Source organism: Saccopteryx bilineata, chromosome 3 (assembly GCF_036850765.1).
Source record: "Saccopteryx bilineata isolate mSacBil1 chromosome 3, mSacBil1_pri_phased_curated, whole genome shotgun sequence".
In the NCBI taxonomy this organism is placed as follows: Eukaryota; Metazoa; Chordata; class Mammalia; order Chiroptera; family Emballonuridae; genus Saccopteryx; species Saccopteryx bilineata.
This window is the reverse complement of record NC_089492.1, coordinates 299,962,658-299,976,365: the sequence shown is the minus strand read 5'-3', so window position 1 is coordinate 299,976,365 and position 13,708 is coordinate 299,962,658. Positions and strand designations below refer to the sequence as shown.

The 13,708-nt window shown below is 43.6% G+C and overlaps 2 protein-coding genes across 2 annotated transcripts in view; both read left to right on the top strand.

The window, feature by feature from the left end:
• Nucleotides 1–13,708, top strand: part of LOC136331937 (zinc finger protein 420-like) — a 108,224-nt gene that overhangs the window by 83,635 nt on the left and 10,881 nt on the right. The window lies entirely within an intron of this gene.
• The window catches only part of LOC136331928 (zinc finger protein 420-like), a 70,261-nt gene continuing 66,534 nt past the window's right edge, over nt 9,982–13,708 (top strand). Inside the window, exon 1 of the mRNA XM_066271096.1 lies at nt 9,982–10,092. The gene's annotated coding sequence lies outside the window, so the exon portion shown is untranslated. The remainder of the gene's footprint in view (nt 10,093–13,708) is intronic.

Genomic DNA, 13,708 nt, shown 5'->3' with positions numbered 1-13,708 from the left:
CTCTGCATGCCTAGCCCAAATTAATAAAATGTTCTTTAAGCTTCCTAAAATATTAATATTAATTTTGTAGCTTTTAGTACCTTATAACAATACCCACTGGTTCTATTTCCTAAGTCAAATTCTTGACTTAATTTACTGATGAGCATAAGGCTGTTGTCTAGGAATATTAACTTATAACATGTAACAGATATTTAACAAACAGCATTAATAGTTTACTAAAGAAATCACACCGCAAGTGGGCGGGGCTCCTTTCACACCTACTCTGGCGTCTTCCCTTTTCCTTCAGGCTCTAAGCTTCCAGCGCTGTTGTAGCTGGAAACTGTTGCTATAACTTACTGGCTCAGGCCAGACTGTGCGGACCAGAGCCCACACTGACTTTTTGTTCTTACTTCCTAACAGGTCACTGTATATTACCTTTAATGATTTTCAGAGTGTACAGGGACTGCCCGCCTTTTGGTTCAAGGTGCCTGTAGAAATACTAGCCAATACGTCAGACAATGCTATCCCGAGGGGAAACTGCCTGGGCTCAGGCATCCTGAATGTCAGCATCTGCAAGAATGGTGCACCTATCATTTTATCTTTCCCACACTTCTACCAAGCAGATAAGAAGTTTGTTTCTGCCATAGGAGGCATGCACCCAAATCAGGAGTATTATGAGATGTTTGTGGACATTAATCCTTTGACCGGAGTCATCCTAAGAGGAGCCAAGAGGTTCCAAATCAACGTTTATGTTGAAAAAATAGATGGCTTTATTGAAACAGGAAACATTAGAACCATGGTTTTCCCGGTGATGCATGTGAATGAGAGTGTCCTAATTGATAAAGAGACTGCAGGTCGACTAAAGTCTGTGAAGTTCATATAAAAAAATAGATCACTGAAGAAATATAACTGATTGATTTCCTATAAACTGCACAAACATTTTTCAATTTACATAAAACTAACTGGCTTTTATAATAATTTACCTTTATTCAGAACTCTTAATTTTAAAACCTTTAATTTTTAGTGACAAGTTGACTTTCTTTCTACCCTAGTTTCCCTTTTCTCAAAGTCTGATTAAAAAGAGTCCTTAGTTTCTTCATACATTTGCCGTACATAGATCAACCAGCTTCCAGTTTGTGGTTGGAATAAGACATGCCTCCTATTTTGGCAGCAGTTGAGAGTTGTCAGGATCATGGTATGTGGACCCGTCCACGTGAGAATCAGTCCTTGGGTGATTTACTTGATCTCCTAATAACACTGGAAGTGCTTCTTGGACAGTCTTTTGAACAGTTTGCTGAGTAACCTGTAAATCCTGCAATTACTTAGGAAGGGGTGGTTACATTTCTTTTACTATTTGATTCATGTAATTTACTTGCCCTGAACCTTTGGGTACCTGGGATACAATATAACTTAAAATTAGTTTCTAATCAATATTGGGTTCATTTCCTACTAGCTTTTAGACTGTGGACACAAATGCAGGTCCAATAGTAGAATGGGCAAGCTAAACCTGGAAAGAACCATATATAGTAATTTCCTAACAATTGTCAATTATTTCATTAAAGTCTATTTCTAAATATTCCTAAATGTTTATCTAAGAAAATTTCTTTCTTCCCTATTTTTAAGTCTTTTCTAATTGGTTTTGAATAAACCTTTGACAATAAGGGTCCCAAAACCCCACTGGTTCTGGGTGGCATCTATTCAATTGAATTACTATGTTCCAATTTTGAGGCAGACTGGAAGAATATACAATTAACAATAAAATTTAAATAGCTAATGTTAACAAATACTATAACAAGTGTCCTAATACAATAAAATAACTAAAGCCTACTAGATTATTAAACAAAAATAACTAAAGCCTACTAGATTATTAAACAAATAAAATCTTATAGTCACAAATGTTCTTAACATGTTAACGTAATTTCACTAAATCTATGTTGACACCATTGCTGCTTTATATTATTCACAAATGTGAATAAATTAAAAAATGTGAATATTAACAATTTCTATTTCAGTCTGAGAAATGTCCTAAAGAGCATGAGTCATACATATTCAGGAAAAGTCTACAAGGCACTGGAACACATTTCTACACTTTGCAGCTAGAGTTTAAGTCCTAATGATCATTGCTTCTAGTTGGAAATAGGAGCAGGTCCCAGCTTTCAATAGGCATGGGGCATTTAGACAAGAAGAATAAAGGAGACACTATACATTAAATAAAGCAACAGAAAATAAGACTATCAACACCCACAAAAGAAATCTTCGAGGGATAAATAAAACAAATACTAGGCAAGACATAGTGAATGACCCTTGTGTTTACAAGAAATGAGATCAGTTTTACCTGCTACTTGGAAGAAATACCTTAGGCTTGTAAACAGTGTCATGAGATAGGGGCCAACCTTTAGTCCTTCAGTGGTAAGTCCCAACAGGCTGGGCAAGGTCAGGTCACAGGTAGCTGGAAAGGGCTGGAAGAGACTGAACCCTCCCTCCATGGAACAAGGGGGTAGCTTACCTTCTCATGTCCTTTTTTCTTTTCACAGCAAAGGCATGTCCCCTGGTGGGGCCAAGAAGCCTGGCAGGCCTCAGCTCAATGACCTATCTTTCTACTCTTGAAGCAGGGCCCTGATGGCATCCCATGAAGCCCCTTTGGGGTGCTGGAGCCTTTAAGGATATATGCCAAAAGTTGATATTTTCCTGATTTCTTTTGGGCCTTATTTGCCTTTTCTGTTTCTATCTTGGTCATTACAGACCTTAAAAGCCATGCTTAGAAGATCTTGCTGAGGGGCTTGAGAGCCCTTTTCTGTCTATATAAACTCTTGGAAAAAGACAAAAGCTGTGTTATTAGCTGGATTAAATCAAGAAAAACAGGGTTTTTGTGTGTGTGTGTCTGTGCATCTCCTTTAGAATTTCAGAGTCTCTTCACTGCTGAATAACTCAGTACATTAATATTCAAAATAAATTTCAAACAAAGAGCATGATAAAATAGATTTGCAGGAGTTCCAGGATATGACTCCCTTTTTCTTGTATTACCTAGCTTTGAACAATATTGTTGCAAAATGATAATAAACTAAACATTACATAAAAAGACATTATTAATAATTTCTAATGTTTAAAATAAGATTCCAATATCACAATGCTACAAAACAGTCTATAAAAGAATTAACCTACATTAAAATAACACATACATTTTAACATGGAAAATATATACTTTTTTATACAATAATGGGAGGACAATAAGTCACCACTCCTAACCCAGTGGTCGGAAAACTTATTAGTTAATAAAGCCAAATTAACAGCGCAATAACTGAATTTTTTTAAGAGCCCATTTTGAATTTAAACTATATATGTAGGCACCTTCCCTATTGAGGCAGCACCTACACTTGGCACTCCATTGGAGAGCTATACCTAAAAGGGCAAAAAGGCCTTTTGTGGCCCGCGAGCTGTTTGCGAATGGCAGTTTGCTGACCAGAGTTCTTAAGAGAGGGGGAAAAGGAAGAGGCATTTGATGTGTCTGTCCTTCTTTGCATAACTCGAGGGCTAAATAAACCCTAGCCTGGCCAAGTGCAGATGGCAGCAGCAGCAAGGCTCCGGGCTCAATCCCAAAGTGGCACTTTCGCAGGGCTCCCTTATGAACTCCATGCCTTCTACGTAACTGAGAGACTTGGAGAGACTCTAACATCCCCTTGCCCTTTCAGTCCTCAAGATTTAGAACCTTAGAACTTGCTTTAGCTGCTTGTAACCTGGGACAATTCATTTCCAATGTCCTTTTTCACAATAAGCACATTGATTTTCCCCAATAGAGCCCTAGTCCCTTTTGAATTGCTTCTTTCCTCCCTTGAGGGCTCCTTATCCTTAAAAGAGTTCGACTCTTGGAGTGCTGCTACTACTACTTCAGCTATTCTTTTCTCTTGTTTTACCACAATTGTCTCCCTATTATAAAAAACTTTCTGAGCTATTAAAATTAAGTGGGACTTATACCCTCAAACCCTTCTATCTTTTTTTTTAATCAATTTTTAAAATTAATTAATTTATTTATTTATTCATTATTAGAGAGGAGAAACAGAGAGGGAGAGAGAGGAGAGAGAGAGAGAAGGGGGGAGGAGCTGGAAGCATCAACTCCCATATGTGCCTTGACCAGGCAAGCCCAGGGTTTTGAACTGGCGATCTCAGCATTTCCAGGTAGACGCTTTATCCACTGCGTCACCACAGGTCAGGCAAACTCTTCTAGCTTTTGAAGTTTCTTTTTTAATATCTGGGGCTGACTGAGTTATGAAAGCCAAATTAATAGTTATGCTGTTTTTCAGTAGCATCCAGGTCTATGGGGGTATACAACCAGTATGCTTCACAAAGACATTTGAAAAGTGCGGCAGGGGATTCCTGCGGATCCTGGATAATTCCAGCAACCTTTGAGAGGTTGGTGGGTTTTTGGGCTGCAGCCTTTAGTCCCATTAAGAGATACTGGTGAAAAGCTAGCCTCTAATGAGGCTTTTCCCTCCTGGGAGTTGTGACCCCATTTAGGTCTAGTGGAGGGGAAGGCTGCCTCGAAACATTTCCTATTTTCCTCTATTGATCCCCCTCCAGGCCCTAGGACTGCCTTTTCACCTTCCTGTCTAATTCTATTTCTCTCTTCTGAAGTGAAGAGGGTATTTAATATTTAAAAGTTGCTGGCAGTCTTCCCAAGTGGGTCTATAAGTTTGTAGGACAGATTCTATAAGCTTTATCAGAGCTTGAGGCATCTCCAAGAATGGAAGATTTTGGCTTTTCCAATTATATAGATCACTGGTGGAGAATGGGACATACACAAGGAAGGGCCGTTCCTCATCGTTGGAATTATTTCCCAAAGTGGGGGGGGGGGCTTCCCTGAGTGGCAAGATGGGATCCCTTCCCTGCCCATGCTCTGATCCACTTCAAGTGTGGGGAGGGGATGTAGCAGTGGATGTTATAGCCTCCTTCTGTAGCTGCTGTGTAGACTCAGGGGCTCCAGTATTTTGCCTAACTAAGGGTGGCAACTCAGTTTCCTCAGGAGACTCTGTGAGTACAGGAGGTCCTGTGGCACTCCTTATATTCCCTTCTTGCTTTTGACTCAAATCTGGCCTGACTAGGAAGATGTAGTACCCTCTCTGCATTGAGCAAGCTTTTAGACATTGAGGCAGTTTTAATGTTAAATTTAGCCACTGATCAATGTATAAAAACTGATCAGGACAGGCTGGATTCCCAGTTAATATATTCTAGACTAATTTTACTATCTGGGGATTAAAAGTCCCAGCTTTCGGCCATTTAACCCCAAAAGTTGGCCATTCTGATTCACAGAGAGTACAAAGCCTTCTCTTAGACCAGAGGTCGGGAAACTTTTTGGCTGAGAGAGTCATGAATGCCACATATTTTAAAATGTAATTCCATGAAAGCCATACAACAACCCGTGTATGTTAGGTATTATCCAATAAAAATTTGGTGTTGTCCAAGAGGACAGCTGTGATTGGCTCCAGCCACCCGCAACCATAAACATGAGTGATAGGAAATGAATGGATTGTAATACATGAGAATGTTTTATATTTTTAATGTTATTATTATTTTTATTAAAGATTTGTCTGCAAGCCAGATGCAGCCATCAAAAGAGGCACATCTGACTCGTGAGCCATAGGTTCCCGACCCCTGTCTTAGACCATTTAATTCCATGCCCATGTTTGTCTTCATAAGCTTCTTGAAAGTGCTTTAAAAGACAACTTAGGCCTGACCTGTGGTGGTGCAGTGGATAAAGCGTCGACCTGGAAATGCTGAGGTTGCTGGTTCGAAACCCTGGGCTTGCCTGGTCAAGGCACATATGGGAGTTGATGCTTCCAGCCCCTCCCCCCCTTCTCTCTCTGTGTCTCTCCCTCTCCTCTCTGAAATGAATAAATAAAAAAATTTTTTTAAAAAGACAACTTAATGGGGTATTCTGTGAACTGGCCCCTCCTCCCATATTTAATAGTCAAGGTTACTAATTAAAATTTAGAACTACTTTAGAAAAATCCAGAAATTAGTGCACCAATAAAAACAAAAAGATAAGACAGATAATTTACTAGCACCCAGAATAAAAGGTGTTTTATTACAGAGATATTAATTATTACACAAGACAAGGTGAAGAAGCCAATAGAAGAGAATAATTTCCTCCAGAGGAAAAACCTGACAATGCCTGAAGCTAATTTGAGAACAAAGAGAGGACAACGGTTCCACACTTAAGATTGCTTTTTAGCCCTGGCCGGTTGGCTCAGCGGTAGAGCATCCGCCTAGCATGCGGAAGACCCGGGTTCGATTCCCAGCCAGGGCACACAGGAGAAGCGCCCATTTGCTTCTCCACCCCTTCGCTGCACCTTCCTCTCTGTCTCTCTCTCTTCCCCTCCCGCAGCCAAGGCTCTATTGGAACAGAGATGGCCCAGGCGCTGGGGATGGCTCTGTGGCCTCTGCCTCAGGCGCTAGAGTGGCTCTGGTCACAACATGGCGACGCCCAGGATGGGCAGAGCATCGCTCCCTGGTGGGCAGAGTGTCGCCCCATGATGGGCGTGCTGGGTGGATCCCGGTCGGGCGCATGTGGGAGTCTGTCTGACTGTCTCTCCCTGTTTCCAGCTTCAGAAAAATGCAAAAAAAAAAAAGATTGCTTTTTAGTCAGAAGCTTCCAATTTTGATACAAAAGACTCAAAAAGACATATTTAAGTTTAGATCTTTTTTGTTTTTTTGTTTGTTTGTTTGTTTGTTTGTTTTTGTACTTTTCTGAAGCTGGAAACGGGGAGAGACAGTCAGACAGACTCCCGCATGCGCCCGACCGAGATCCACCCGGCACGCCCACCAGGGACGAGGCTCTGCCCACCAGGGAACGATGCTCTGCCTCTCCGGGGCGCCGCTCTGCCGTGACCAGAGCCACTCTAGCACCTGGGGCAGAGGCCAAGGAACCATCCCCAGCGCCCGGGCCATCCCTGCTCCAATGGAGCCCTGGCTGCGAGAGGGGAAGAAAGAGACAGAGAGGAAGGAGAGGGGGAAGGGTGGAGAAGCAGATGGGCGCCTCTCCTGTGTGCCCTGGCCAGGAATCGAACCTGGGTTCCCTGCACGCCCGGCCGACGCTCTATCGCTGAGCCAACCGGCCAGGGCCTCAAAAAGACATATTTAGACATTGAACAAAAACTTATACACAAACACACATGAGCGTGCTTTCATAGACAAGGGAAAGGCTCCCCCTCTTGGCCTCTCAGGTGTAATGCAGGCTGTGTCCCTGCAAGGACTTTAGACTTTAAACTCAGAATTTTTTTTTTTTTTTTTAGACAGAAGTAAGGAGAACAAAGAAGAATGAGATCTCAATAAATACAAAGGTGTCTCAACTCAAGTTTTTCTTTGAGAGCATAATACAACCAGCTGCCCCTGGAAGTTCGTGGTCTCTACTCAGTCCCCTTTAATTATCTTTCCATAGTACAACTAAATGCATCCCAGAGAATCCTAATTAAGAACAATGGATCTCCTACTGATGTCTCGGTCTTTGAAGGTTCCACAACAGAACTAGATTAAACTCAGTAATGCCAGAAAGCTGGCTTTACCTACATACCTCTGAAGTTACAACTCAGCAATGTAGACAATCTTTTTTACCTACACATCTCTGGAGTTACAACTTAGTAAAAGCAATGGCTTTGCTTTGCCTACAAAATTCCAGAGCTACAACTCAGCAAAACAAAAGATCTACCTCATGATAGAATCAATCGGAGTCCAAAAGACCAGTGTAACAGGCTTTAATGAAAGGAAACCTGCCATCCTGTCTTATAAGGGAGAGCAGCCCCCAGTTCTCTAATAGGTAGGGTTAAATAGAAGATTTGAGGGTGGGGGCTGGTGGTCATTAAGAAAAAATGCAGCTTTCAGCGATTTATGTAAGATTAACTGTAAATAAGCTAGGGGACCTTCCACACCTGGTTAGTTACACAGATGCCTGGGGGAAGGTGATCTGGAACATCTAGTTTGTCAATGTCCCTTTGTCCACGATGAGGGGGTCATGGCCCCCACCTGCAACCCTATCATCTCACCTACAATTTTTTGGAGTTTCAGCTCAGCAAAGCTGCTTTGAAGGCCCTACTTACATCACTGGAGTCACAACTCCAGAGTCACAACTCAGTGAAGCCCTGAAATTACCTACATCCTAGTCCCAAACAAATTTGACCAGTACCAGTCTCAGACAGAAAAGCAAAAGCAAGAGTATAGAGGAAAGCCAAAAAATTTAGTAAAGCAAAAAGAGTTGCTTTACCTACCTCCTCGAGTTCTCTGCTGAATTATCCAAATTGTTGAATTTTGGAACCAAGAGGCGTATACCGGAAGACTATCTGGACCCACAGGAAGACTGGGGGCCCTGAAAACATTTCAGGTGGTGTGCCTCTCTTTGGGACTCAAGCGGGACCGGGCAGCCTCCCGGAGAGACCAGCCTATTTGGGGTGCCTCTACCCAGTGTGAAACACTGTAGGCCCCATGTGGGCGCCAAATGTTGTAAAGTACCCAATCCATAATTCCACGGGTTTTTCATAGAGACACCAAGTCCAAATGAGTTTTGAAGAGTTTTATTAAAGGAGAAAATTTATTAAATATGTTGGCCTCATATAGCTTACACAGGGCAGTCTCAAGTCATGTGCGAGCCCCCAAAATAATTCAGGGGCTGTTTATATACCCTTAATTATACATGGGCAGGGAAAAAGCCTGACATCACAACATAAGTTTATACCTTTTGCCTTTTGTTTTCTTCTATACAGGTTTGGGAAAAGAATGAAGGGAGGGGGGATGGGACACAATTCATTTGCAAGTTTATAACATTTGTCTATAGGGTTCACAAAAAAATATTTCTACATATTAAAACTTACAAGGTGACACAATGGTTAAAATGTCACTTTACATATTAAAAGACATTCCTATATTTTCTAGTGTTCATTTGCTATTCCTTTGTCCAGAGATACATACAGTAACTACATGCTTTCAGGAGGGAGAGGTAGTTTCCACGGGGACAAATACCTGTAAATGGCCCATTAGTATAAGAAAAGGTTTATTTTAATTTTTCTCTCCCTACACCTGGCTAGCTATTCACTCGCTTCCTTATATGTGTGGGGAAGGGTCAGAGAATCCAAATCTTCTTCCCCTTTGAATTTACAGCACAATGCCATCGGCCATCTTGGTTTTATGCTAATCACACAAGTACAAAGATCATTTACAAAATCTCTCTGCATGCCTAGCCCAAATTAATAAAATGTTCTTTAAGCTTCCTAAAACATTAATATTAATTTTGTAGCTTTTGGTACTTTACAGCACCTTGGGCTCAAGCTGGTGAGCCTTGCTCAAACCACATGAACCTGCACTCAAGCTGGAGACTTCAGGGATTCGAACCTGGATCCTCCATGTCCTAGTCTGATGCTCTATTCACTGTGCAACCACTTGATCAGGGAAAAATCAATTTAATGTAACCCCCACCCCATATATTCCTCCCTTGATTCTGATGTATATAATAAGTGGTGAAATCGCTATTTTTCTGGAGCATTTTCTCAATTTGTTATTTTCCCAACAAGCACCCTCAGGTGGGTAGAACATCAGCCCCAGAAGGTCCTTGTCAGTGAATCTTGGTTGGGAGGGGACATGTAGGTATTATCTCTAGACCACGATGCCTATAACTTGATAAAATAATAATAATAATAATAATAATAATAATAATAATTGAATCCGTGAAAGGTGATTATACCAAAGTTTGGACAAAAATCTTTCCATTTTAGGAATAATTACGAAGTTCAAACCAACAGACAAGAAATGGCTATAACCAATGACAGCACGTGGATGAACCTAGGCCCCACCCCCGCACCCGGTCCTCTCCTTCTGCTCTTTAGTTATGGACCCGCCTCCTATCACGACCCGCCAATTGCAGCAGCGCTCATTCATTCAATAGTCCCGCTCTGGTTTTGAGGCAATGCGCACGCGCAGGTTGTTACAGATCCGGAAGCAGCTGTAGAGAAGGTATCGCGGGATCTATAGAAGATCTTTTCGGTTTAAACTGGACCCTCCCCGTCCCCATTCCTGCACGCAAGGAGCCTGAGGGTCGCTGGGGACGCGGAGAGCCTCGCTCCCGAGCCCCCAGCGGTGAGTGCAGAATCCTGGTGAGAGGCCCCGAGCTTGCCCGCTTCGCTGCCGGGTGAGGGCTCCGCGTCGGTTTCCGGAAAAACTCTGAGGCTGCCCCTCCCGTGTACCCCGCTGTCGGGTGTGGAACCCCCCCTACCGCGGGGTTTCCTGCCTCGGTCCCGAGACACCCCCCCCCCCGCCGCGCGCTGTTTAACGTCCTGGGTGACAAACGCGGGTGCTGGAGACTGACAGTGTTAGTCCCTCCCCCCGCCCCGCCTCTCTCGCTCCGTAGAATCCGGACTGCCCCCGCCCCCCCCCCCCCCCCCCCCGGGGCTGGGGACCTGCGGACCCCCTCCTGAGACCCCATCCTATTTAATACGGGGCCCGAGTGCTGGAAGAGCACACTCTCCATGGGGCGGGGTTTCGGGGCGAGAACGCGGGGTCCCCAGAAGGGCCTCCGGCCCCGCGCGGGGAGGGCTGTGTGGGTGCGGCGACAGCGAAGGGGCCCCGGGGACGCGCAGAGCGGGGCTGGGAGGGGTCGGGACGGAGAGAGACACGGGAGGGGGAGGAGAGGTCAGTGAGGGGCCGTAAAGAGACGGCCACGTGGGGGTGCGGGGGGGGGGGGGACGGGACCGTGACGGGGAGAGTGACAGTAACCGGGGAAAGGAGCCCGAGGGGAATAAAGGGAGAAACCCCGAGGAGAGAGAGGGGCCCGGAAAGAAGGGCGCTCAGGGAGGGGGACTGGTGAGCAGAAGTGGGGATGAAGAAAAAAAATTTTTTTTTGGCCTAGTGTATTTACCTTTTTTATTACACATCTCACATGTAATTCATTTAAAAAGAAAACTTATTGATATAAACCTTAGTGTGTTGACTATCTGCTTTCTTGCAGTAGTTAACTTTAAAAATAAGCATTGATGATACATCATAACCACAAAAATATAACCACTTAAAAATTTTTTTCCTCTCTTAAGTGAGAAGCATGTAGGCAGTAATAGACTACTGCATGCACCCTTACTGGAATCCACCTTGCAAGCCCAATAGGGGCAATGCTCTGCACATCTTGGGCTGTTTCTCAGCAGTTGAGCTATCATAGTGTCTGAGGAGTGTTCATAGAGACTTCCTCAGTGATTGGGGCCCCCTTGGACAAAAAAGCCATAGCTGCAGGAAGGGAAGAGAATGATAGCGTGAAGGGGGAGGGGTGGAGAAACAGATCTTTGCTTTTCCTGCGTGCCCTAACCAGGCATCAAACTGAGAACTTCCACATAACAACCCGATGCTCTACTGTTGAGTCAACTTGCCAAGTCCATAACCAGAGCTTATAATTTTTTGCCAAATATGAGGCAGTCTCAAATTTTTATTTATTTTATTTATTTATTTATTTTTTTTACAGAGACAGAGTCAGAGAGAGGGATAGACAGGGACAGACAGACAGACAGGAAACGGAGAGATGAGAAGCATCAATCATTAGTTTTTCTTTGCGCGTTGCAACACCTTAATTGTTCATTGATTGCTTTCTCATACGTGCCTTAACCGCGGGCCTTCAGCAGACTGAGTAACCCCTTGCTCAAGCCAGTGACCTTAGGCTCAAGCTGGTGAGCTTTTGCTCAAACCAGTTGAGCCTTTGCTCAAGCTGGCAACCTTGGGGTCTCGAACCTGAGTCTTTCGCATCCCAGTCCGACTCTCTATCCACTGCGCCACCGCCCGGTCAGGCTCAAATTTAAATTTTTTTTTTTTAATTCATTTTAGAGAGGAGAGGGAGAGACAGAGAGGAGAGACAGAGAGAGAGAGAAGTGGGGGAGGGAGCAGGAAGCAACAACTCCCATATGTGCCTTGACCAGGCAAGCCCAGGGTTTCGAACCGGCGACCTCAGCATTTCCAGGTCGACGCTTTATCCACTGCGCCACCACAGGTCAGGCACCAAATTTTAAAATTTTGATCCTAGAAGTTGTTACATTAAAGAAGATTCCATATAGTTTTCCTTTTAAATATATTGTGTCAAGTTTACATTCTGAGCCCTGCATTCTTTCTAGTGTCTATCATATTCGTTGAAACAGCCATTCGTATTTAATAAAGTATATTAGGCTATTTCACTGTGTACTTGGTAAGGATGTCTTTCTTGTCTTAGCAGTCAGAGCTTTGTGTCTTAAGTTCATCAAATGTTCAGCAGCTTTTTTTTCTTGTGATCTGTTGAATTAGTGACAGAAAAGATTAAACCACCCTCACAGTACCCAGAAGTGTGAGGTTTGCTGTGTCTGATCCCCGTCAGCTAGTGTGCTGCTGAAAACAGCTCTGAGGGAGCAATGCAGGCACCACAGGGACCTAGATAAAGATGCCATATCCTGGGCCCCACTGCAGACCTGCAGGACAACTTAGAGTGGAGCCCTCATCCCCAAGGGATCCCCATGCTTATTGAAGCTAAACTATTTCCCACTGGTGTTCTATAAGATGGCTTGATTTTTAAGAAAGGACATCACCTGCACCATCTCCCTGAAACTTGAAGATCTGCTCTGGGTGGAGCAGCATTGTTTTTTTGTTTATTCATTTATTTATTTATTCATTCATTCATTCATTCATTCATTCATTCAGTTTAGAGTGTAGCAAGGCAGAGAGACAGAGAAGAGAGGGAGGAACAGGAAGCATCAACTCCCATACGTGCCTTGATCAGTGAAGCCCAGGATTCTGAACCAGCGACCTCAGTGTTTCAGGTTGACACTTTATCCACTGCGCCATCGCAGGTGAGGTAGCATTGAGGTTTTCATGAGCTGCTCCAGGTGATACAAGGTGAGCCCAGGGATTAGCAGCAAGGACCCTGGAAGCACTTGCTTCCTATTTTTGTTTTTTATACAATAAATTTCATTTAGAATTCATGGAAGTGTCCTGACCAGGTAGTGTCACAGTGGGTAAAACATCGGACTAGGTTGAAGATGACCCATGTTCAAAACTCTAAGGTCACTGGCTTGAGTGCTGAGTCACTTGCTTGAATGTGGGATCATATATATGACCCCATGGTCTCTGCCTTGGGCTCATATTTCACTGTCTTGAAACCCAAGTTGCTGGCTTGAACAAGGAGTCACTCACTCTGCTGTAGTCGCCCCATCCCTCATCAAGGCACATGAGAGAAAGCAACCAAAGAACTAAGGAGCTGCAATGAAGAATTGATGCTTCTCATCCTTTGTTACAGCCTGTCAGTACCTATCAGTTCCCCTCTCTGTCTTAATGATAAAAATAAGTCACAGAAGTAGAAGTGGGCTCAAGGAACAAATTTCAGAGGCAAAAGAATGCCATGGGCCAGCTGTGATGAGTATATTCCAGGGTCTCAAGTGGGAAATGGTACGAAATTGAATTACAGATAGAGACTTAAAGATATATATACAGGATGAGTTCGGGAGGATGCTACAGCATTGCCAACAGTCACTACTGTTTTGAGCTGCAAAACATAGCTGCTCCCAGAAAGACATCCTTCTTTATTCTTGGGTAACGTGGGCCATTAGCAATTAAATTAAGTTTCCAAGGCAACTCAAGAAAACCACCAGGTGCAGAAAAAAACCCCACCATCTTAACTTTAAAACAAAGACGTAACTAGCTTCCAAGCCTTCCTGGAAACAAGGGCTGGCAGAAAAAGCAGAGAAGCACAACC